The 22,448-nt window shown below is 43.7% G+C and overlaps 1 pseudogene; it reads right to left on the reverse strand.

Moving 5' to 3' along the window:
• Nucleotides 1–205: 205 nt before the first annotated feature.
• LOC102869550 overlaps nt 206–22,448 on the reverse strand; it is a 36,387-nt pseudogene continuing 14,144 nt past the window's right edge.

A 22,448-nucleotide genomic window follows, 5' to 3' on the forward strand; every position in this document is an offset into this window, starting at 1 on the left:
CGTCAGTGGAGCTAACAAGCCCCTTCTGTTGTTGATAATCTAGGTTGAGGAGGGTGTGGGGATTAGAGCAGTTGTTATTCAGTCACCTCTTTAGGAGTGAGCTGTACTTCTCAGGCTGCAGACACCTGAGCATGAGCTGAAACATACTTTTATTCCTGCTCCTGCCTGACAGTGTGTGAGGCTCATGGGAGCCCTTCTCTGAGCCTTACCTCTTGCATTTGACCTTGTGCATTCTACCTGTGCAAAAGGAATCAGGGACAAGTGAGGTGATGGAGGGGTATCTGCCATCTCCCCACACTCCTAGAAGTCCTCTGTTCTGGCCAAACTGGCCCTGATCAGGCCATAGAACTCACAGCCCAGACTTAGCATGACCACCTAGTGAATTGGGGCAATTTGAAGCATCAGCTGAATGGCACTTCATATATGGTGTGAACCTCAATGTAAAAACGGATGTAACTTTCTGTGCTTCTAAAATAGTCCATTGCATTCCCGATGAGTTGCAGCCGAGAACTCCCTGCATCATACCACTGATGGATGCAGAGGGCAGGTGTGGTTGTGTAATAATATGGACAGCTGCTCCAACATGCAGATTTTTGGAGGCAGGGTCAAGGAGTATGTGCTAGAACCTTTGGTAGCTACCCAGAGGAATCAGTCCTGTGTCTCTCCTCCATCCTCCTGAGAAGCCCTAAGCCCTGATTCTCCTTGAAAATCATTCCCTAGACACTGGCTGCCTTGTTTGTGTGAGTGCACAAACACTCTCGGCTTCAGTGACAGAAAGCAAGACAAGGAGCCAGGAGGAGGAGAGTATTCAGGGGCTCTCTTTGCTACCACACCATTTCTGTGCCAGCTGCTAGCACTGCTGCCTTTTCAGCTGATGGAGTGTAGGGCAAGGACTTTGACCTGCCAGGTGGGACTGGGAAGGAGCAAGCCAGCCCCAGGCTAAGGACCAGAGTGCAAAAGCAAAAAGGCAGAGGCCTGGATGGATCTGGTGAGGGTGAGTGTCGGCTCCTGAGGGTTTGAACATGCTCTGTGCTTGCCCCAGTTCTGCCTTCACGTGGGATCCAGCGACCCAGTTTCCTTCTGTTGTTGTGCTTGGATGGTTCCTTCATTTGAAGGGCCCCAGGAAGCTGGTAAGTCCCATGATCAAGCTCCAGCCTGCTGAGCAAACAGCTCTCCAGCCAAATTGGCCTCTTCCTGGGTTTCTGCATCCTTGCACCCCTCTCTCCACTAAGGGTGATCTTGAAACAGTAGGGATTAACAGTGCCAATAAGAAAGGAAGCTTCTCTAGCTTGTGTTAAGGCTAGAGCTCATGAGTGGAGGATGCTGTTTCCTTTTGCAGACCAGAGTGTACTTATCTAGGCGGTCTCTGGGGATTATGTATGTGTATGAATGGCCGCTCACATGGGCTCATGCAGCACCGGCTCTAACAAAGGCTTTGCTTTGTGGCTGCTCATGCATGATGCCACAGCTGCCCTCCCGTGCCCCATCTCGAATAATTGTTGAAAACTTCAAGAGGCAACACAGATAAATAAACCTCTCTGGGATCAATAGGAGAAGGAACTCCAAGGCTGATGGTAAAGCTTCGTAAGGATGATGCCGAAAGGGAACTGGGGTCTCCATGGTGATAAGAGGCAAGGGACCAATGGGAGCTGAAGGCGGAGCAGGCCTTGTGGAGAAGACTCACGAGAGTTAGGAGTCATTTAACTGTTTGTTTGCTTCATGAAAAGTGAGGCACCGGCTGTGACTGCACAGGATGTATAGGTATTGTCATTCTTGCTGGCATATTATGGAAGCTTTCAGCCCCACCAACACTGCCCTGCCCAGGACTTCTGCAGCTGAGAGTTCCTGTGTCAGTAGGGTCTGATATTTGTACATAGGTTATACATATATGTGTACATATGTGCCTCAATGAACATTGCTTGTCTACCTGATCATAGGTGTACATAGACTTCATAGAGCTCCGCAGGTTTTGTAAATATCAACACAAGTAAATAAGTATATAAATATATATTATTGAGGATTTATTTTAACATCATTCTGTGTGAAATGGAAATAAAATAAAATTTTTGACAGACGCTGATTGCTTCCACCTTCTTTCTTGCCTGATTGTGAGATTCTTGTTTCCTGCGAGGTGTGAATGTGTGTTTCCCTCAGTCTCACCCCAGATTCTGCAGCTATGAGGGCCAAGCCAGAGGAGAGGGTATCAGGACTGCCTCAGTCTTGTGCCCCTTTCCCTGCTGCAGGCAAAGCAGAGGGGAGCAGTGGAAAGGTGGGAGGGTGGGAGTGTCCAAATTAGCTTATCCCATTGCAACAGCACTTCCTACAACTTCAGGGGAGCTGGGAGACCTGTGGGGAAGGGGGCTAGGTTTGGAGTTGGAAGGTGGTCAGTCTCCATTGGAATCATCTGGGTGCAATTGATTTCTGACCATCTACTATCCTAAATTATGTCAGTTCCATCCCATCTAGCAGTCCATGGAAGAGAGGCTTGGCGAATTGTCTCTACAAAGATTATAGCCAAGAAAACACTGTGGAATAGTTCTCCTCTCTAACGCATGGCATCTCGGTGTCCCTAAGTTCGGATCAACTTGACAGCAGTGAGTTTCAGCAGCCCCCACCTGTGCAGGCCTTGTCTTCAAAACCACTCTGCTCCCGTGCATTACTCCTGGGACTAAGGGTGTGGAGTGGCTGTGCCTTTGCTTCCCAAGGAAGAAGGGCCTGGTTCTTTAGCCATGCAGTGACACCTCCTTGGAAAAGAGTGTAATACTCACAGGCACACAGTGTCTGATCTTCTGTGAGAGCTTCCTGCCTAGACTCCATTGCATTAAGATGGCTCAGAAGCAGGCATGGTATAAGAGATGACAACAGAGAATTTCTTGTCCTCAGACACCATTCCATCCCTGATGACCCCAAGTCTCTCAGTAATGTCCAGCCTTTGTTGGTGGCCAGGAGAACACAGAAGGTGATTAGGGCCATCCCATCATAGTCGGCTGTATTTTGCACTTGGGAAATGCTGACCAGCTAAATTGAAGCAGCTGGTCTCTCCACCTGACCTCACCTTCGGAAGGGCAGAAGGTGCTAAGGTGACAAGAACAACCTAGCAAAACTGCATAGTATGGGAATCATGGAGTACCCAGAAGAGCTCTAGACTCTGGCATGACACTCCAAGCAGAACAGCATAGTCTGTACTGGGTGGCACTACCAACCTAAACATCTCCCATACGGGCAGTCTCCTCCCATTATAATTCATAACCTCAGAAGCCTGATGGAGGGTTACTATAAGTTGGAACTGATCATACAGAAGTTAGTTTTACTGCCCCACCCCCACCCCCAACACACAAGAGAAATGGAAAACTGAGGTTCCTGGGACAAAATCCTTCTTGCTTAGTTCTCCTGCTAGACATGGAATGTCTGCCTCCATGAGTGGAACAGCAGAAACAAGAGAGAGTTTTGGTTTTTTCTGACTATTTAGATCTTGATAGGTAAAATAGCAAGCGGAAAGGTGAAAAGGGCCAACATGGAAGATACAACAAGGTCCCCATCCTCCAAACGTGGACGACTCATGCCACTCGAGAACACTGGCCCTCCCTGCGTGCTCTGGGGCTCCTGACTGTAATCTCTCTAGTGCTAGAACCAAGTCCCTAGACTGTGCCCCAATCCCCAAGAAAAGAGCCTCCCTGAGGGAAGGAGAGGGCTCACCTAATCTAGGCTCCAGGTCTGGTGAGGAGCAAAGTGAGGTTGATATACTGAGAAAATTAGCCTATAAGGAACGAAAAAGTCTCCATCTGTCACCAGCTCCTCCATGATGTGGGCACACAGCTTCACTCTGGAGCGTCAGCGTCCTGCCCTCTGCAAGGCTGCCTTGATGGTATATGATGCTGTAAGCAGGGCTGCTAACCAAATGGTCAATCTCAGTGGTTGGGCTCCACCAGCCACTCTCTGGAACAAAGGCCAGCAGTCTACTTCAATAAAGACATAGAGACTCAAAAACTTTATTTATTAACTGATTTGTTTTGGGTATAAAGGACCGAAGGACCCCTGATGGGGCAAGAATTAAGTGCTCCACGGCTAACTTAAAAGTTTTTCCATGGGAGGAAAGACTTGGTGATCTGCTCTGGCAAAGATTATCACCTAGAAAGTCCTAGAGGCAGTTCTCTGCCACATGGAGTAACTATGGCAAACAACAACACAAAGGAAGCAGCTCCCTAACTCTTCCCTTATCTTGTGAAAATGAAATCACTCTCGCTCACACAGTAACAGCCTAATAAAAACAGTGACTGTGAAGCTCGTGCTATTTCAATGATAAGCAAATCAGACAAGTCTGCATCTCTTTGCTCTCACATGGGCTTCATGCCCAAGAGACCCAAGTGGAATGAGAGACCCCAAAGCTTGAGATGGAAACATTGAAGTTGGCTTTGTCTGCTCCAGGAATTTTTAATCTGGGTTATGGAGCGCAAGGTTAACTCCAGGTGATCCAGAAAGCTCCTAAAATGATATACAATGTACATTTATTTTTTCTACCAAGACAGACCATAATTGTCTATGACCCCTAAGTGAAATCTATTGGCCAAAAGTAGGCCCCTTGTTCTCTCCCCAATTTCCAGGAAGGAAAAATAATTTGGCCAAGGTCACTTTCATTTACTTACTAGCAAGTATTATTGAATGTAGAATATTATGTTCTCATGGGTCTTCCAAATAACGGGGTGGGGGGGAGGTGGAAAGACAGAAATTAACCTACTGTGTGTTAGAGGCCAACACAGAGGTGGAGCTCACTCCTGCCTCTGGGACTTCTTGCATCTGTCTGTCCCCTGGGCCTCAATGCAGGCCTGAGGTTTCTCCAGCCCAGTTTAGCACAGCAGTGGGGGAAGAAGCACACACTTTGATGTGAAATTAGTGCTATTTAAATGATATGCAAATGAGGAAAATATGCATCTCTGATCCAACAACTTGGGCATTTCTGAATCTGACTGTCAGCTCTGATTATCCTCTCCCCTTGCTTCCTTCTGTCCATCCTCTCACCCTTTTTTCATATCACCTGCCCTTTGTTCAAGAAAACATTTCATTGGACTATTAAAAAAAAAATCAAGGCTCTTTGGCCCTGTATCTGTCATAACCTGAACCCTAACCCAGGCTCTGGATGCTTAATGGTTTGCAATGATGTTGAGGATGAAAATCGCCCATCTGTCTGGCTTCCTGAACCAAAGAGACTGACTCTCTCTGGGTCTGTTCTGAAGGAAGATTTGCACTCTGTGTCATTAATCATTTGAAAACCCACCAATAACAATGGGAGAAGAAAACCCAATTCCTTATTTCATTGTTTCAGTGGCTAATGAATGCCTTTTTTTTTTCTCAACCTAAACCAAACATCTTTAAGTATCTTGTTAGTCGCTGAGTCCCCAGCACCTGCACAGTACCTAGCACAGGAAATGTTCATTGAATGAATTCACATCTATGCTGCATAGTCCCAATGGTGGCTATTATACGTTCATGGAATTGGGACAGCAGTGGTTTGGGCATGTCCTGAATCCTTTTGCCCTTGCATCTTTCTCTGACCTTGCCAGAAACCTCCAACCTCTATGTCTAGAGTCAAGTTGACCTTTACAGTCAAGTGGCCTGACTAAGAGGCCGTGGGTAAGGTGCCAGGCATCAAATGGTCTGATCTAGGCATGCATTCCCATCAGAGAACTTGCCCTCTCCAAAGTGCCCAACTGCACACAGCTCCAGGGCCAAACTCTCCTCATAGCCCATGAGACTAGCAATTCAAACTGTTTCTACAGCTTTCCTAAATTCTGAGGCTGGAAAGATTTTACGGCCTTAGGAAATGCTGGGCATTGAAGTCAAAGCTGGATTCAATTTCTGGCTCCATTATATAGTATATTATTGATATGACCTTAAAAGTAACTTAACAATTTTAACTTGTGTGGTGACAAAAGTTATTCCAGGAGTCTGACCAGAGTACTGCTGCTCTAACTCCCACCCCAGGGCTATTAGTTGAGTATCTCCCCTACCAAAGGGATTATGAAAACAAGACTGGGATCCCAGCCAATACCATCTTGTTACTAGAGCTCAAATCTACATATTTAAAATGGTATGGAAACGGGCAGCTTGCAAACATTCAACAGCCCATGTGATTATGTCTTGGCATGCCCAGTACCCTTGCTCCAATCAGAACCATATAATGTAACAACATTGTCTCACCCCCACTCTACCCCTACTCACCCACTCTTAGTATCCTGTCCAAACTGATATGTACCTAATGGTAGCTGTGGCTGGGTGGAGGTCTCTTCTTCCTTCGTAGAGTGAAGTGGGGATAAAACACGCGCGCGCGCGCACACACACACACGATTCCTAAGACTCATAGTTCTTAGCCTGACTTCAGGCCTTTGCCCCTTGTGAGCTATCAAATCAAGAAAAAGAGTGGCAAGAAGCTGCACTGCAATCCCAGAGGCCCATGGTTCGAATCCACCAGATGCTCTACCAGGAAAGGAGGAACAATCTCCTCCTGTACCAGTCAGATCTGATTTGACAGTACACAGATACACAAAAATAATAATAAAATTTAAAAAAAAAGAAAAAGATAAATTCTTTGTTCAAATTAGGCATTTAGAAAATATACTGACTAAGGATTGAAATTCAACTAAGACATAAAGTGCACCAACCATGTAACAGTAGGCATTGTGCTGAGTGGTATGCCTGGGTGAGACCATTGTCACTTTCTCAACTGTCACCTGAGGAAAGTGAAGTTCAGAGCTAGCAAAATAATTGCCCAAAGTGATCCTGGTGGGGGAATACACACAGCTCAGGCTCGCAGTGACATTGAAGCAAAGGAAGTCATCAAGACCTCCTGCGTCCTCTGACCTTTGTCTAGGAACCTCCTGGAAAATAGAGGAACTAGGAGTCTTGCAGAAGAGTCAGGAAGTCTAGGGATGGTGAGGTGCTATGGGGATTGGATCACCTTCCTTGTGTATTTTCGTCAATGAGATTCACGAGGCTGCAAAGTGTGAATGAGCAATGTTATATTAAAAGTTCTTGAAAAAACTTTGCTCCCTTGGGCCTTCGCACTGAGAGAAAGGAAAGGGGAAGCCGAGGACATCTGTATCCCCTTCCCTGCTTTTCCTTCACGCTGAGTTTTCAAGGTCCAGGAAGTCAGTGAAAGGATTGCTTTCAGTATTGCTTTCCCTTATTACTCTGCTGGTCGACATCAGCTCCTCGTTTATAAAACAGGGAAAAATGTCAGAGAGAAAATCTTTTTCACAGGACAGCCAGGAGAATGAGATACATATGGGAAGTCATCTGTCATATAATAAATGTTCACTAAACCATACCTCTGTCCTGGGAGAGGAAATGCAACATGAAGTGAGGAATCCAGCTCTAGGTTGACAATTCTTCATTAGGACCCCAGGTCTACCAATTTGGGCCTAGATGATTAAACTCTTTGAGTCTCAACTTACTTATCTGTAGACTAGGGTGATATATCTACCCCACAGAGGTGTGACGATAAAGACCTTATATGAAATACTTCTCAGGCTACCAGGCAGGTATTTGTACCACATAAATACTGTCAGGTATTAGGGCTTATTCCCTGTATGGATGAGGCATTGTGCTAACCTTTGAATAACAGATGTAGATAGGATGCTGTATTTAAGTCAGAAGTCTCATACTGGAGAACTACTCCTTCCTCTGGGGTGAGAGACTATGAAGCTGAGGGAATCGGAGAGAGGGACATGAACCATGTAGTAATGTTGTTAGATGCTATTGTGTCTACTATGATTCACAGTGACCCTGTGAACAAACTCCTTGCCCTATCCTATGCCACCATCACAATCTTTGCCTCTCTAAAAGCATATTATTACAGTCACTATGTCAAGCCATCTTGTTAAGGATCTCCCTCTATTTCATTGACTTTGGAAAAAGCCATCATGCTTAGAAGGGTAGAGTGTCAGTGAAAGAGAGGAAGACCTTCAACAAGATGGAATGACCCAGTGTCTGTAATAATGGGTTCTAGTATATCAGAGATGATGAGGATGGCACAGGTTAGGGCAAAGTTCAGATCTGTTGTTCATAGGATGGCTACAAGTTACAGTCACCTCAATGGCACCTAACAACAACTACCACTTGCCATCAAGTAAATTCTGACTCATAGCGACCCCGTGTGTGCTGAAAGACTACTGGGATCCATGGGGTTTTCAAAGGTTGATTTTATGGAAGTATATTTTCTGGCCTTTCTCTCTAAGGCATCTCTGAATAAACTTTGCACCACCAACATTTTTATTAGCATCCAAGAGCTTTAAACACCTGCACCACCCGCGACTCTATGAGTTGGAATCAGCTTCATGGCAACGGAACTGGTATTTTGATTAAATAAAGCAGAGCAGGATGAGGATATGAAGACTAATGGCTGGGGCTGCTCTTCTGTGTAGACTAGGCAGGAAAGATGTATTAAATAAGGTAACATTTAAGCAGAAAACTTCAGGAAGTCAACAAGTTAGCCACGCAGATTTATGTGGGAAGAGCATTCTGGGGACCAGGTACATTAAGGCCGGAGTCCTTCAGGCAGGAGAATGTGTGCATATTTGAAGCCACTATTACTGGAGCAGGATGAACAAAGAGCAGGTAATCAAAAATGAAAGCAAAAAGGTGGGGAATTAGGGAGTGTCCTGTAGAGCGCATAGATCCTTGTAGGCCGAGGAAGGGACTGCAAACACTAAGGCTGCAAGTTCAATGCTGTTGCATCAACTATGACTCATAGAAGTCCCCAGGAGTTTGAACTGACTCTACAGCAACGGGTTTGGTTTAGGACAGTGGGAAGTCATGGGAGGATTTCCAGAGACAAGAGATTTTATTGAATCACAATTGATGCCTTTGAACTGTGGTGCTGGAGAAGAGTAGTGAGAATACCATGGACTGCTAGGAAAACAAACAGATTCGTCCTGAAAAGGGTTAAAGCGGGTGGCTCCTTGGAGGCAAGGATTCTGAGGCTCTGTCTAACATACTTCGAACATGTTGTGAGGACATCATGCTTGTTAGGGTGGAGGGATGGCACAGGAGGGGAAGGACCTCTATGAGGTGGATTGATTCAGTGACTGGGACAATCGGGATGGGAGTGTCAGAGACAGTGCGATTGGCACAGGACAGAGCAGAGGTTAGGGCTGTTGTACATAGGGTTGCTATGAGTCGCAAGCGACGCGACGGCACATAACAACAACAACTGTGTTTAAAATAGACTAGCAAGGTGGAGATAGAGGCTAGTTAGCAGGCTATTATAATGTGAGTGAAAAAGTATGCCCAGCTGATGCAGGTGGAAACAGAGGAGTTGATGAGAAATAGCTGGGCTCTGGATCTAGACTGAAGATGCAGTCAACAGGATATTCCAGTGAGCTGAATATGCAATGTGAGAAAAAGGAAGGCATCTCTTAGGACTCCAAGATCTTTGACCTGAGCATTTGGCAGAATGGAGTTGCCAATACTGTGATAGAGAAACCTATGGAAAAAGCAGAAAAAGAGTTCATTTACCCTGTGTGCTTATCTAAGGATTTTCACTAGCTAGCCTCCCCAAAGTCCTAATCATGGACAGCTGAGCACTGCTTGGAGAGCATCTCTTCATCATAAATTAGACCAACGAAGTCTCTCTCATGAGATTCCACTGGTATGTCCATACTCAACCATAAATCCTATGCCTCATCACAAGAAAACTCTGGTCCTTCCTAGGGGCCGAGAGCCAAAGCCCAAGTAGGGTAGGAGCCAGGTCAGCCAGGCCTGGAACTGATTTAATTATGAGATCAATCCTACCAGCCACCCTGCCAAAAGGAGGGCCTCTGGGCCTCAGCTTGGCCAGCCCCTGGAGTGTAGTGCCCGGGCTTGTCAGAGGGAGTTAGCCTCATGCTCTGCACCCTGGGTCCCATCCAGCAGTCCTATCTGGCCTCACCACTGGCCACCTGGAGCCTAAGAAGTTCAGGCCAGCCTAGGCCATGAGATTTGGGCATAGAGCCTACTGGGACATTAGCAGCTAGGGCCTTTGGGGAAGGGGGCTCTCTCCCAAGATACAGCAGATTTCATATTGTGTTTTTATTAATCAATAAAAACAGGAGCCTGGGTAAGATGAAACCTTCAGTGAACAAAAGCTCAGACCTCCCCCAGGGATCAGGGTAGGAAGGGACGGTTTGGTCTGCATGGTGAAACTATTACTTTGAGCTCCTCCCTGATTTCTGCTTCAGCGTTACCCAAATGGGCTTAATAAAACACCAGACTGTTTCCATGTCCCTAAACCTGGGGCCACAAACAGTCCAGAGAACCCCTCTCAAGAGCACTTTTATCTCTCACAAGTTCAAAACTGCTGTCTTCCAGGACTCCCCAGAAAGAACTCATTTTCTTTGTTTCTCTCCAGTTGTAAACTGGTTTTGGCACTTAAGTGAGCTGGCTCCGCCTTGCAGCTAGAACATCAAGGGAGCAGGGACCTGAGAGAGCATCTGACTCATTTTACATATGGGAAGACAGAGCTCCAGAAATGGAAATTAATTTGTTCGTGACATGAGTTTAAGTCGGTGATAAAATTAAGAATCCTGGGTATTCAGCTCCCAGTCCTGTGCTATCTCTCCCTGATCTATCATTTATCAATAACTCATGTGACCTCCCATCCCTTTCCTCCAGGTCCAAGACCCTAGGACTTCCGAAAGTGACATCACCACCACCCTCTACCCCCAGAAATTTCCAGAGACCTTCCCCATTCTTCTCTTTCCCTGAGGGCCTCCACTCAGCTTACAGATGGAGAAACAAGCAACAGTGATGGGTCCTTCCACCATTCCCCACCCATCCCACACCATAGTCACCATGCTCACCACTCCTGGACACTCTTACAATCTAGACACCATGCACTGTCTCATTCTCTGCTGCGGCTTTATACCACAGTGTCCGATGCATCATCTCATTAAGCCAATGAATTGCAGCAGAAGGTAGGATTATGATCCTTTTTTCACTGATGGAGAAACTAAGAGTCAAAGAGGCTAACACAGGTATAAGTTGCCACATAAAGCCTTGCATATACACGTCTGACTCCATGACACAGCACACCCTCATCATGAGGGTTTCAGGAGTTCAAGTCAGCAAGTACCACCTAATGAACTTTGATTTCTTCTCCTGAAAAACAAGTGTCTTGGATGAGATGATTTCCTATGGGTCCAAGGTTGGGTTTTTTGTTTTGTGTGTGTGTGTGTGTGTGTGTGTGTGTGTGTGTGTGTGTGTGTACCGTCAAATCAGATCTAACTGGTACAGGAGGAGATTGTCCCTCCTTTTCCCGGCAGAGCATCTGGTGGATTTGAACCATGAGCCTCTGGGATTGTAGTTGCAGCTCCTTGCCACTAGGCCACCAGAGCTCCCCTCCAAGGTTTTTTTATATATAAGCTTTTCTATGAGAAATAGTTGTTGTTTTCAGGTGCTGTCGAATCAAGTACAACTCATAGCAACACCCTGAACAGCAAATCTGAACTCCATCCTATCCTGTGTCATCTTCACACTTCCTGACACATGAGAGACCATTGTGGCAGTCACTGTATCAATACACCTGGTTGAAAACCTTCCTCTCCTTTGCTGACACTCCATCCTACCAAGCATCAAGTCCCTCTCCAAGGAAAGCCCCTCCTAGCAACATGCCCAATGTATGTGAGGCGATGCTTCATCATCTTTGGCTCCAAAGAGCACTCTGGCTGCACCCTCTTTTGTGTTTAAACATCAATTGGGTCCTGCCAGGGAGTCTATAGTCTGGAGCTTCTGTCTGAAGCAGTTGGATTTCTGAGGGTAAGTTGTCTTGATTTAATTAACAATCAGGGTAAAGCTGATTGGGTTGTTTTCATTTCATTAAGCTGATTGGTCACTTTGATAGAATTAGCAATCAATTGTGGGCTGAAAGTCTCTTATTTAAGCCAATGAGGATTCAATGGGTAGGCTTTTGTGTTTAAAAGCCAGTTGAGTCCTGCCAGAGAGTCTCTTATCTGGAGCATCTTGTCTCAAGGAGTTGGATTCAATTTGCCTTGATTTAACAATCAGATATAAAGCTGATTGTGTTGTTATGATTTCATTAAGCTGGTGTGATGACTGATTTACTATTAAAATTACATATGAAACTGGAAGTTTTTTATGTTTGAGGAGAACAGTGTTCTAATCAGTACAGACCTTGTCTGTCAGTTTGCTGTATTGAGATAACTTGTGCATTGCTGTGATACTGAAAGCTATGCCACTGGTATGCCAAATGCCATAAGGGTAACCCATGGTGGACAGATTTTAGTAGAGTTCCCAGATTAAGACAGACTAGGAAGCAGGATTGTCCATCCACAAGATACATACATCACAATATTTACAAAAACTAACTCAAGATCAAAGACATAGACCTCAAACCTAAAACTATAAAGATCAACAAAGAAAAAAAATTGGGGCAAACTTAGGAGACCTAATGTATGGAATAACTAGACTATCAGAAATAAGTAAAACACATGCTCAACAGAGGATAAACTAAATGATTGGGATCACCAAAATAGTAAATCCTGTGGTTATCAAAAGAATTTTCCAAAAGAGTGAAAAGAGAACCCACAGATTGGAAAAAATATTTGACATTGGCATAGAAGGCAAAGAAACTCATATCTAAAATTTTGAGAAAACTCCAACAACTCAACAAGAAAAAAAAATCCAATTACAAATGGGCAAGGACTTCAAACAAACAAAAAGCCCAACAGACAAAACACAACACTTTACCAAAGAAAACATTCAGAATCCAACAAAAGCAAAAAGAAATACTCAAGATCATTTGATAGTTGTTATTGCTGTCAGGTGCCATTGAGTTGAGTGTGACTCAGTGAACCTTTGAATAATAGATCTGAACTCTGTCCTAACCTGTGTCATCGTCCTAGTCCCTGATGTATTTGAGCCCATTGTTGTGGTCACTGTCAGTCTATCTCATTGGGGATCTTCCTCTCTTTTGCTGATCCTCCATCTTTCCAAGCATGATATCCCTTTCCAAGGAATAGCCTCTCCTAACAACATGCCCAAATAATGTGAGGCAATGCTTTGCCTTGTTTGCCTTTAAGGAGCACTCTGGTTACACTTTCTCCAAGACACATATTTGTTTGTTTGTTTATCTATGGGTTATACAGTACTCTCCTCCAATGCCAAACTCAAACTCCAACTCCAATTCAAAGATATAAATTCTTCTGTCATCCTTATTAATTGTCCAACTCTCAGATGCATAGCAGGTGATTGGAAAGACTGCACCTTGAATAAGGTGCACCTTTACCTTTAAGGTGACTTAAATGCTCTTTAGAACTTCTGAGATATCCCTTACAGCAGACTTTCCCAATGTTATGCGTCTCCGGATCTCGATCTCCTGACTGCTGGTACCAAGAGTATTGCCTGTGGATCTAAGCAAGAGGAAATCGTTGCCAATTTCAATCTTTTCTCCGTTTATCACCATGTTGCCTATTTGACCAGGGAATATAGGCTTTTTGTTATCTTGATGTTGAGATGTAATACATATCAATGGCTGCAATCGTTTTCCCTCGGCAGCAAGTGCTTGAGGTCCTCCTCAGTTTCAGCAAGCAGGGTTGTGTCATCTGCATAACGCAGATTGTTAATAGCCCTTCCCCCAATCCTGATGCCACACTCTTTTTCATCAAGTCTAACTTCTCTAATGATTTGTCCAGCACACAGATTGAATTGATATGGAAAAAGGATACAGCCCTAACACACACATTTTCCAATTCTAAACCATGCAGTGTTCCCTTGCTCTGCTCAGACAACAGTTTCTTGGTCTAGGTATAGATTGTTTAAAAAAATAAATGTAACAGGTATTCTGGAATTCCCATTCTTCTCAAGGTTATCCAAGTTTGTTATGATCCACATGGTCAAATTCCTTTGCATAGTCAATAAAACACAAATAGACATTCTTTTAATAGTCTCTGCTTTCAGCCAGGATCTGTTTGACATCATCTCTGATATCTGTGGCACCACGGCCTCCTCTAAACTCAGCTTGAACTTCTGGTAGTTCTTTGTAAATGTACTGTTCTAACCATTTTGGGAAGATCTCCAGCAATATGTTTATAGATTATATTAGTGATATTGTTCAATAATTTTCATATTCTTTTGGATCACCTTTCTTGGGAATAAGAACAGATATGGATCTCTTCCAGTCAGTTGCCCATCTGTCTTCTAAACCTCCTGGAATAGACTGGTAAGCATGTTCAGGGCTGCATCTGTTATTTGGAACATGTCAATTGGTTTCCCACTGATTACTGAGGTCTTCTTTTTTGCCGATGCCTTCAATGAAGTTTGAATTTCTCCCTTCATCACCATTGGCTCATTTTCATATGCTACTTCCTGAAATATTTCAGTGTAGACCAATTCTTTTTTTGTACAGTGACTCCAGGTATTTCCTCTACCTTCTTTTGATGCTTCCTGTGTGAGTCAAGAATTTTCCCATAGTGTCTCTTAGTATTGCTACTCAAGGCCTGAATTTTTTTTCCAGTTCTTTCAGTTTTAGAAATGCTGAATCTGCAGTTAGTTTCACTTATTTACGCCCGTGTTTATTTTCTGATTCTTCCAATTAGAGTGTTAGGTCCAGGGGGTTGTAGACCAGCTCCAGGTAATGTATTGTAGAATCCCTAGAACAGAGCCTGACACACAGTGGAAGCCACCGCATATTTGTTGAATAAAGGGATGGAGATGCTCAGAACTGGGCCAAGAAAAACACAGCCCAACTCAATGGGTCTGTGAGCTCAGGAGTATTAAAAGAAGGAGCTCAGCAGACACCCTGAGGCACAGCAAGCAAGGGTTTTGGAGTCAGCCAGACCCGGGTTCTAATTTCAACATGAATGAGCTATGTGGCCTTGATAAGTGCTTGGCCATTGGTTTTCTATTGTTCGACATGGTAAGGGGCAGACGCAGAGTACCCACTAAGCACGGTAAGCAGAGGTTTATTTGTGCTTACTTATTAACTTACTTGCAAAACCCATGTAAAACTGTCCACTAGAGATTAGCAAGTAAGCACAAATGAATCCTTGTGTTTTAGGTACTGTGTCCCTGAAAGGTGGTGTCTATTTGGAAAAAGGCTTTGATTCTGTAGGAAAATGCTGTGGGGTTAGGAGAGAGACAGATGCCAGCCATACCTAGAAGCAGAATCTTTGATGTGGTGAAAAGCATGTGAAATTATTCATGACAGATTAGTAAATAAGCACAAGAAAGCTCATGTTTGCCTTGCTTATTAGCTACTCTTGACACCGTGCATCGTAATTCTTGTTTTCAAGGATTGCTTCAACAGTTAAAGATGATAACAGTGAAAGGGCATTTAACAGGAAGCCTGGACCTTCCGGCTTCATCGTGCACAGGACAGCTGACAGTAGCCACCTTTGGGTCTCCAGTCTGGGGAAGACTGGGACCCTCATCTGCCCTGGGAGGGGACTGTGGTGGGCCCACCCCCAGCGCTTGCCATCACTCCCCTCCCAAGCAGGCAGCAGACAATTTCAAACTATGTAAATATGCCAGGCTGCCTCCTCAGCAAGAGAACAGCTATACTTAGTGCAATTTGCATGTATTTTAAGCTGACTTGTTCCAGGCAAAGAAGCCGATTCATGAATTTAATAACATTCATAGATTCCCAGAATGTCAGTCCTGGAGGAGACGTCACAGATCACCCAGCCCAGCCCCTCCTTTGGCAAGGAGGACACTGAGGGCCAAGGTCACATAGCTGGCTGCAGAGAAGCTACCATCAGACCCTTAGTTTCAGCTTCTCAGTCCAGGGCTCTGTTAAGGGCTGTCAGCATTCCCTACCCAACACTTATCCTAGCCACGTATAAATTTTGGTCTTTAGACCTTCATGATGCCTGGACCATTTTAGCTCAAGGGATCTGTCTTACCTCTAAGGCTGCTTTGAAAGGAAGGATGAGGTTTAGCATGTAGTCTAAGCTATGGACTGGTAAACTGCATTAAGCTGCAGACAGGCCTTATGCAAGCATAGAAGGAGCCAGTGGATACCAGTCCATGAATCCTTCTCTACCAAGGCATCGAGGGATCCATAGAACAATCTTACAAGCATCCCACTCCCCTTAATAGGCCATTAAGATGATGCATTCGGTCATCCAGGGATTTACCTAGAGCATATTTTTAACTCTAGTAGACAGCTATTACATCTGCCTGCCTCACAAACCTTCTCCCTTTTTCTGGTAATTGCATCTTTTGCTTTATGGGAACTATCCTCCCTCCATGTGATTCTGATAGAGCTGTCAATCAAAGGATTTTAAGGCCTTGCCTCAAGGCTAGGCATGTGACCCACTCTGACCAATCAGATAAAGGGTCTAGGAGTGATCATGTGACCTCCAACTTTCTTTTTAAAGAGTGAAAGGGCTGTTCAGAGAGATGAGGGTGTTCTTTCTTTCTTTTTTTTTCTTTTCTGAAGTGCACTGGAGGAGAAGGCAGCCCACAAACTGGTCAGCTTCTCCAGGGAGAATGCCTGCCTGAGAAATAAACCAAGATGGCGAGGCAGTGTGCAGGTGCCACCTTTGAAATTACAGGATGCAGTGCGCTGGAGGCCAAATTAGCCCTTTTTATGCTTACTTATCTTCTCAAGCTAATTCGGGCTGGCTTTCTCCACTTATCAGCTGAAAGACTAGCAGCTCAGGCTTTGATCTATATCGTCTCTCAGTCATACATCCTAGAAGATGGTTCTCTGCATGTAAGATTGTACTGTTCAGGGTGGAGGGGGTATCCTAAAAGGACCTCAGTAAGCTTTGTGAGGGGATCATCACTCTGATCAGGGAGCTCTGGTGGCCTAGTGGTGAGGAGTTGCACTGCCAACTCAAAGGCCTGCAGTTCGAATCTATCAACTGTTCCATCAGAGAAAGATGGGGAATCTCCACTTACTCTATTTATGAAACCTTCTAGAGGGTCTGCTATGAACTAGTTCTTGACTCAGGGTACACAGCAACACAACATCGTTCTAATTAGATGGAATTGGAGCCTGTTATATGCGCTTATTTTCTTTCATCACCTCAACAATCTTCTGAAAAAATATTAGTAAAAATGAAGATCTACAGCAAGATGGATTGACACCGTGGCAGCAACAATGGGCTTGACTATGACAGAGATTATGAAGTTGGTGCAAGATAGAGATAGAACAAAGTGTTGATCTAGTGTTCATGGGTCACTCGAAGTCTTGGACCACTCGACAGCACCTGGCAAAACCGGTTCATTTTAGAGATTAGGAAACTGAAGTCTATGATGACTAAGTAACTTTGCCCAGGATCACATAGTAACAGTGTTGGAAGTGCTCTATAAGTCTAAAGTACTATGACTCCAAATATACTAATAAAAGTATCAAATAATAATGATGAAGAGAAAGATAACAATTATAATTGCTGAGTTTACAGTGTGCCAGAGACTATGTTAAACTCTTCAGAGATGTTGTTGTCAGGTGCCATTGAGTCAAGTATAACTCACAGTGACCCTATGAACAACAGATCTGAGCTCTGTCCTATCCTGTGCCATCTTCACACTTCCTGACACACCAGAGACCATTGGGGCAGTAACTGTGTCAATCCACCTGGTCGAAAGTCTTCCTCTCCTTCCCTGACCCTCCACCCTTCCCAGCATCACGTCCCTCCTAGCAACATGCCCAAAGTATGTGAGGCAAAGCCTAATCATTCTTGCCTCCAAAGAGCACTCCAGCTGCACCCTCTCCAAGACATATTTGTTTGTTCTTTTGGCCATCCATAGGATGCTCAGTGCTCTTCACCAAGAGCTCAAAAGAATCAATTTTTCTTCAGTCATCCTTATTCATTGTCCAGCTCTCAGATGGATAGCAAGTAATTGGAAAGACTATGGCCTGAATCAGGCACACCTTAGTCTTCAAACTGACATCATCACTCTTCAATAATTTGGAGAGGTCCCTAACTTTCCCAGTGCAAACGCATCTCCTTATTTCCTGACTGCTGGTACCAAGGGTGTTAATTGTGGATCCAAGTTGTTGACAATTTCAGTCTCTTATTCAACCCTTATGACTGTGTGGATCAGATATGTTACTCCTTCTAAAAATCTTGAACTTTTATAAGTGATGAAACAGGCCTAGAGTAGTTATATAACTTTCATAGTTAGTAAGAACGTGGACTTACCTTAGCCCTCACCACAGCATTGCTGCCTCATATTCCTGAGTTCTGTATGTGAGGGGGCAAGTCTTAGAACTTTCTGAGTTTATTCATTCAACTCTTTCAGCCTCTCAGCTTTTACCTTTCAGAACTAAGAAGAGATCTATAGTTCTGAAAACAGCTCCAATTCCTGTTGGGTTGCCTTCCCTGTTCTTATTAGGATTGAGCTGGCCAAGTTCACTCAAACCTTGGCTTATCTGGTGCCGGCTCTCAAGAGACAAGACCCAGGAACCCAAAGCAAAGTGCTAGGTTTGGATCAAGTGACTCCCTCCCCTAATCGCTAGTATTAGTGAAAAGATTGACAAAGGACCAAAAAGTGATGGTAGAAGTCCTGGTTGGACGGACCATTAGTGGACCCCAGATTTCATGTCCCTCTGGCCCTCACAACTCTGCCTCCCCATCTCTGAGGAGCACCAGTTGGAGGCATCCTGGGCTGCTACTCTGAGTATCACTGGGCAGTGGCTCCATTATTTACAGAGCAAGAACAGTGCTCACCTGGAACTCTGGCATGGTGCCTACCTTCCAGGAATAGCTCAGTGACCTAGGCCAAGGAGTCTCCATATTTGGCAGAGAAAGAAAATCTTTACATAGAACAAGAGTGTTCCAGAATCACTACTTTCTTCAAAGCCACCTCTCCTAGACTCTAAAGGACCCTCTCTCCCAGCAAAGACACTTCTTGCCTCCTGCCAGGCCAGTCGGTAACCCTCACAGTGACAGCAAGCCAATGATCGGATCATGGTTTCTACTGGCTATAGCCCTATCAGGGATACCAAGGGGCAATAAGGTGTTACCCATCTGTCAGGCAGGAACTTGTATCTTGGTCACCTCATTAGGCAGATGGCATCCTGGATTAGGACTGGCCTAAAGTGCCAAGGCAGCCTGGGAAAGAAGCATTGAGGACAGGAGGGAGGTTCAGAGAATGTCATCAGGGCCCAAGAAACAAGATTCTCCTTCAGGGCCCACAGGGGTCATTCCAGCCAGTTCTCAGGTTTGACTTCTTCCATGGGTGAGCAATAAATTGTTTCATAAAACGTTAGAGGAGAGCAAGTCTATGGATTTTCTCAGCCCCTTGCTCGAACCTGATTGTCCTTTGACCTCATGGTGGTCTGCCTTTGACTCATCACGATCTTCTTCCCCCTTGTCCTTCATCCACCTTTATCTGGTGTTTTCTGAGTCCTGAGTCATTTGAGACATCTTGCTGGAGGAGACAAAGCAGTTTTTAATAGCCAGCCTGAGTTTGAATCCCAGCTCTCCCACTTAGTAACCGTATGGCCTTGAGCCAATCTTTTTTTTTTTTTCCAGGATTCAGCTTTTATATGGTTAGACTACTTCAGGGTGAAAAGGAAAAAGACAGTAACAATAACTCTTTTATTTGTGAAAAGCCTCTTCACTTCACTCACAGGAGTGGCCCTACCAAGGGTTACTGCTCTTAATTACAGATGTGAAAGCCAAGACTCAGTCAGGTGATGTATCCAAGGTCATCTAGTGGCAAGAAGTTGCACTGCAATCTCAAAGGCACAAGGTCAGAGGCCACCAGTGGGAGAAGGATGGACAATCATCTCCCGCATGATTTACCGCCTCTGAAAATCTGTTGGAAGGTCAGCTGTGGGTCAGTTTCTACTCTACAGCACACACTATAGTAATAGATTGTTGTTGTTGTTGTTGTTGTTGTTGTGTACCGTAGAGTCACAACCGGCCCAAAGCTGACCCTCCGGCAGGTTTTCGGAGGCACTTAATCACATGGGAGGAGATTGCCCATCCTTCTCCCACGGAGCTGCTAGTGGGAGTCAAACAGCAAGCCTTTGGGATTGCAACGCAATTTCTTGCCACTAGGCCACCAAAGCAAGAAAAATTATCAGTTTATTTTGATATGTACTCCAAAAATCACTTGGAATGAATAAACAACTATTAATTTAAAAATTCTCAGCAAAGTGGAGACATGTTCTAGACCTAGTAAAGAACAGCTACAAACAAACAAACAAACAAAACCCTATAGTTAACTTCATACTTAGTGATGAAATAGTTAATCCCCCTAAGATTGGGAGTAGGTAAGGGTATCTTCTCCTAGCACCACTATTCAGCATCGTACTGAAAGTCCCAGCCAGTGAATGAAGGGTAGAGTGGGGCAGAAGGAGGTGGAGAAGAAAAGGCAAAAAGGTTTAAAATGAAGAAACAAAGCTGTCCCTACGTGGCATATTTGGAGCTCTGGTGGTACACCATAGCAAATTGTGCTGTTAACCTAAAGTCTGCGTGTCTCCAGTAGTTCAAATCCACCAGTGGCTCCTTGGGATAAAGATGGACAGTCTCCTTCCACAAAAACTTACAGGATGGAGGGTCACTAGGAGTCAGAACCAACTCGAAGGCAGGGAGCTTGAGTTTGTTATTTTGTTTTGTTTTGTTTCATCTACATGGAAATTCCAAAGAAAAGGGGGAAAATCCTCCTGGAACCAATAAGCAAATTTTGCAAAGTCATAGCATGGATACAAGATCAGTACACACAATAAACAGCACACAAAATATTAATTGTATTTCTGTGTACTAGCAATGAGCAACTGGAATTTTTAAAATTTAAGAACCATTTAAAATAGCATTACCAAAGTTAAACACTTCGCTTTAAACCTACAAAGCACTGATTAAAGGAATAAAAGAAGATCTAAATAAATAGGCATCCGTACTTTGTTCATGCGTCAGAAGACTAGATATTGTGAAGATGCCAATTTTTCCCAATCTGTGGATTCAATACTCTTGGTCAAGATTATAGAATGATTTTTTGGTAGCAACCAACAATCTGTGGAATTCAAATAAAAGTGTAGAGGAATTAGAACAGCCGAAAGAATTTTGAAAGAGAAGAACAAAGTTAGAGAATTCACACTACCTAATTTTAAAATTTACTACAGGCCTACTATCAGCCATAACTATGGAGCATGGTATTGATGAAAGGAAAGACACATAATAGAAAGTACAGAAACAAACACATGCATGTATTGGCCCAATCTTTATCTACAAAGGAGTAGGAGCAATTCAGTGGTAAAGAGAATCTTTTCAGTAAATTGTGCTGGAACAATTGAACATTCATATGCTAAAAAAGCTCTCATTCCATACCGAATACTATAAACAAAAATGTATTCAAAACATAGCCTTAAAGATAAGACACAAATTTTAAAAGTATATAGTAAGAAACCTTGAGAGAAAATGTGATCTTGGGTTGGGCAAATAGTTCTTAAACATGATAACGAAAACAAAATACATTTTAAAGAGTGATAAATATAGTTTTGTGAAAATTTGTAAACTTTTGCTCTGTAATAAAGAAAAATTGTTAAGAGAATAAAAAGACAATCCTCAGCCTTGGAGAAATCACAATCACATATATGACAAAGCACTTGTGTCTGGTATGTGTAAAGAACTGCTATAACTCAACACCAATGAAACTAACAGCACTCTCCCAAAATGGACAAAAGATCTGAATAAATAACCTACTAAGAAGGCTATGTAGATGGAAAATAAGCACTAAAAAAAGGTGTACGAAGATCTCAGGAGGGGAGGATGGAAGCAGAGGGGTGAGAATGGGGAGGTAATCATAAAGTCACACAATTTGATGGGTGGGTTAAGGAAATGGGGAAGATCCAGTGTGAAATACAATGTATATGAACTTTGTAAACAAATCAGTATAAAATAAAAATTCTATATATTTTTTAAAAAAGATACTTGACCCAAACACAATTGACTCAATTGAGAAATTTTGATACATTCACACAATGGAATATTAAGCAGCACTCAGGAGCAACAATTTTGAAAAATATTACATAATTTGGGAGAGATGGGAGAGCATTATGCTGAGTGAACTAACTCAGTCTCTTAAGGACAAATACTGTCTAAGACCATTACTGTAAAAATAGAAGGATAACTAACTAGTCAAACATATAGGGGGGTCTGAAAGGGGTACGGGTTTCTCTTTAATTACGTATGCTGCTACATGAAAAACTCAAGACACCTTTCTAAAGGTTTCCTCTATCTTTGATTTTGACCCTTTTTTCTATCATGCCTGCATGTGAGTTTTTGTTTATTATTATTATTAAATTTTATTAGTTTTAATGAACATTTACAGAGATTTTGGGTTTTCATTCATTCATTGTTGCTCTGTTTTCTCCACCCTCCTCCCTAGTTCGTTTTTCTTCCCCCTCCATGTCTGTTTTAATTGTCCAATTGCCACAGTGCTTGTCAAAGCCAGTTCTGATTAATCTCCTTTGTCAGTGTGTCCCTTGCCATTCCCTATTA

The sequence above is a fragment of the Elephantulus edwardii genome, unplaced genomic scaffold (assembly GCF_000299155.1).
Source record: "Elephantulus edwardii isolate Elephantulus edwardi_28Jun2011 unplaced genomic scaffold, EleEdw1.0 scaffold00252, whole genome shotgun sequence".
NCBI classification, from domain to species: Eukaryota; Metazoa; Chordata; class Mammalia; order Macroscelidea; family Macroscelididae; genus Elephantulus; species Elephantulus edwardii.